Source organism: Coenobita brevimanus, chromosome 111 (genome assembly GCF_032717465.1).
Source record: "Coenobita brevimanus isolate Jiangsu-jjx chromosome 111, ASM3271746v2, whole genome shotgun sequence".
In the NCBI taxonomy this organism is placed as follows: domain Eukaryota; kingdom Metazoa; phylum Arthropoda; class Malacostraca; order Decapoda; family Coenobitidae; genus Coenobita; species Coenobita brevimanus.
Genome location: NC_137064.1, coordinates 11,682,082 through 11,686,440, shown reverse-complemented (window position 1 = coordinate 11,686,440; position 4,359 = coordinate 11,682,082).

The following is a 4,359-nucleotide window of genomic DNA, read 5'->3' as shown; positions in this document are numbered from 1 at the left end:
CATTATAAACAAATTTTTTGAATGCGCTAATAATATGAGAATTGCATCTACGTTCATAAGCGAACAACCTGCTGGATAATGCGCAATACAGAACAATAAGGCATTAAAATCAGGAACACGTACCAGTGCCCAGCATGTCCCAGTACCCCCGCCAGCACCCAACACAAGTACTCATATCTCAGTTATCACCATCAAGAACAGGTCCTAGTAACCATCATCAGTACCCGTAATGCTCCAGTACCCATCATCTGTACTCATCATGCTCCAGCACCCATCACGCTCCAATACCCAAGTACCCACCATGCCCCAGTAACCATCATCAGTACCCACCATGCCCCAGTAACCATCATCAGTACCCACCATGCCCCAGTAACCATCATCAGTACCCACCATGCCCCAGTAACCATCATCAGTACCCACCATGCCCCAGTAACCATCATCAGTACCTACCATGCCCAAGTAACCATCGTCAGTACCCACCATGCCCCAGTAACCATCATCAGTACCCACCATGCCCAAGTAACCATCGTCAGTACCCACCATGCCCCAGTAACCATCATCAGTACCCACCATGCCCCAGTAACCATCATCAGTACCCATCATCAGTACCCATCATGTCCCAGTATCTATTATCAGTCCCCATCATACCTGATTGTTTTTATTGTTATTGCTCAACACCGGTCCACCTTGCCTAGCAGACCTGTCGACCATAAGTAAGCAACTGCCTCTGTATGGTCGTCCATTTGAATCTCTACACCTTTGATGTGTCTATGTCTTATTGTGGCATGTGTAGTGCTCCATTATGTGAGTTATGTGGTGTGGACCTATTTAACAAGTGGGGCAGGTGCTATCTAAGATTCCAACCAGCATACTCGTAAATCTAAGTTGCTTACTGAGAAGGGACTTGGTCGTGTCCTGATCTAAACCTAGGTAGGTGAACTCGGACAGGTGATGGGTGGAAGTAGGAAGGGACGGAGGGAGGGCGTGTAGTACATTGATCTGATCGAGGTACAGGTATACTATGGCACGAGGCGTGAAATGAGCACGTAGATGTTTCTTCACGGCTAATGTTACAATGTCTGGAGACGGATGTTGTCGAAGAAAGTCTGGTAATATTTGTGTAGTAATTGACTTATGTGCCTATTTGTATAGTGTGGCTTTCTCACATAGTGACAGGGGTGTTGTGTGTTAGAGCAGGATGCAACATAGAATTGTGGGCCTCCCAGGTCATGAAATTCTCTGATAATGAGGACTTCAGTTTCCATGTTTCATTGAGCTGTGGGAGTGGTTTTGGTGCAGTCAGTGATGGTGAATAAAACATTGCTCTGTATGATTTGCAAAGTGCTGTAGTGGACGTTAGGATGGAGACCCATGCCAGGGACACAAAGGACATCACAGATAATGATACATTGTCTGAAGAGGAGAGTGATTCATTTTGTTGCTCCAAATCTGTCGCTGTAATTGCCCAAAGTTTGTTGAGTTTGGGGGTGGAAGCCTCCTGACGTCTTGCATGTGATCCCTGAAGGTTAATCCAGTGGAATACGTTACTCAAAGAATCGTAGTGGAGAAAGCGTGACACAGGCACAGTCGATCAATAAACAGCAGGGACATATTTAGCGCAAAGCAATCTGACGTCACGAACGATGACTTCTTAAAAAAAAGTCCGATGATCTCACCCATTGTTGGCAAACCTGCTTTGATAAGGATGCAGCACATGGCCTGGATATGACATTAACTAGTGGCTCTAATTACTATGTGCATTTTATTTGACAGTATTTTAATCTATGAGGGGCCCATAAACAATACTGGTCATTTTGGATACCTCTGAATCTGTCCTGCGTGATACTTTTTTTTATTGACTTTACATTATTAAGTGTGATATCAGGGAGTGCCTGTACTCGTGATTGCTGCTGGTGACGAGTGATGGTGGATTTAGCTGGAATGATCGTCAGCTTGTATTCTTCGTCGATTGCTTGAACTCTGTTGAGGTAGCCTAGTTGTGTGCAGGTTGTGTCTGTGATGTGGTATGTGGGTATTATGGTCATGTTATCTACACAATAATGAGGTAGTCTTGATGGGCGTTGAAGGTTTGTAAATACTAAGCATGTACAGGCTGGAAAATTCAAGTGAATGAAGGAAAGCCTATAGTACTCCCTAGGAGAAGTTTCGTGTTTGTGATGACTTGCTCTGGAGCATAACATCTGTTTGTCTACAAGATCAGTAGTTGGTAAGCTAGTATTTGGTGCTGTTCTCCTTGCTTGTGCTGTAGATTTTGGTGAATAACTTGCGTTGGGGATGACATCAAAGGCTTTATTAATTATTATTGTTGTAAGAAGTGTATGTTGTGTGGGGCGCACGTAGTTAATGCCGTCAGATGCATGTTGATGTGAGGTTGGTTAGTAATGTGCTTCCGATAATGCTTAAAGCCACTGTTGTGAGTAAACAAGGGAGTCACTTTGTTAGAAACAGGAATTCACTTATCTTGGATAGTGCACTATGTAGTGTTATTGATCTGTTTGAAGATTGGGGCGTTGGGTCCTTGATTGGTTAAGGACAGTGGTGATTGTTTTCCGTTTCCAATTGATGGGGAAGCCACAATGTGCATATGAGTAGCTGTCGATGTTTATGGTGGCCATGTGATTCAAAATGTTTAAGGTATTGGTTGGTGGTGACATCAGGCCCTGTGCTTGTTGAGTTTCTTGGTAATGTTATATGTCTGCTCTGAAGTGAAAGGGTTAGTGTTGTGGTCAAATGAAAAGGACTGCCTGTGTAGAGAAGATCGTTTTTTTTTTTTTTTTTTTCTAGAATCAGTGCGTCTTGGTGTAAGGTAACTAATGTTTACATAATAGTTGACGAGTATGTCTTTTTCTACAGTTTCTGTTGAATGATGCAGGAGTTGGGGGAGTAAGTCTTTCGAGATTTAGTGATATTGTTCAGGGTTTTGTAGAGGTAAACCGGGTCTGTGGGACAGCTGAATGTTGTTTCAAAAGCTTTCCTGTTTTCTAGTTTCTTTTTAGTAATTTTGTTGCCAGTTTCATTTTTTTTTTTTTTTATTGCTGTAGCCTTGTGATGGTGCGGGAGGAGTCGAAATGCATTCTTCTTGCATCAGTACAGCACCCAAGCCTTTGAGGGAGGCATATGTGCAAACTATGAATGGTTTATTATAGTCTGGATATACCAGGCAAGGTGCGCATTTAAGCTTATCTTTTAAATTGTTAAATGCTAACAGTAGGTGCAATAATGGTTCTGCTATCCGAGAATATCGTGCTGTTCATAAAAAATTGTCTTACTTCATCTACATTTGTGGGCACAGGGAAATCCCTTACTGCTGGTATTTTCTCGTCTGAGGTGTGGATACCTTCTGCATCAAGCCTATGGCTAGGAATCGATTTAGACTCCCTTTATAGGTAATACGTTGAACAGGTCGAGATAACTGTAGTGTTCATCATCACTACCATCACCCTTAGCATGACTTGCCAACAGCAGTGGATTATGAAATAATAATACTACAGTTAGGCAATACTAGAGCTCATTCTCAGTCTGTCATGAAAGGAATTGCTAATGCTGGTAACGGAAAGATCACCATTAATTTACTCCCCAGTCACAATTTCAGTCAAATAATTACTCAAGGCATTTATGAGCATGGTTTGACGCCTTTAAGGAATGAAATCTGATGTTATATTATCCATACATAGAAGCAACACTCACACCAGCATCGATAGTACAGTAGTTCATGTACCATTCATAACAGATGATTTTTTCACAGTCTATCAAATATACCTTTTTCCCTCTAAAAAAATATTACTAACTAGTCACCATCAACATCAAAACAGAAGTCATCATGGTCTCCAAGAAACAGGACGCTGTCACTTTCGCTAGTGAAACAATAACTGAACATAAATATCACACATCACTGCAAGCATTTCACCTTTGTCCTGCGTACATCTTCACGTTTCAGCCAACTGAGACAGTCCCTTGTGAAATGGCTATCATAAAGAATCACAACATCCATCATCATTGCAACTTCACATTTGCTATAGATAAACTCATCCATCATCAGCTCACTGGACATTCACAGTTTTTCTACTTCACCCAAAATGCATCAGTTTTTGTGACTTGCCCAGACACACTTCCAGACCATACATCAGCATCTGGTTTATACGTATCACCAGATTACTGTGCAGTTCTGATATCTACAATCTCCACTTTAACCACTAAGAACATTATACTATTCTCAGCCACACACATAAGTATAAGTACTTCCAACCATTGCTGAGGATGAACTTAAAAATGTGTATACACATTGCTTTGACTTCACCCAAGTTTGAAACCATGCAGCTGATAAATCAAACAATCCAA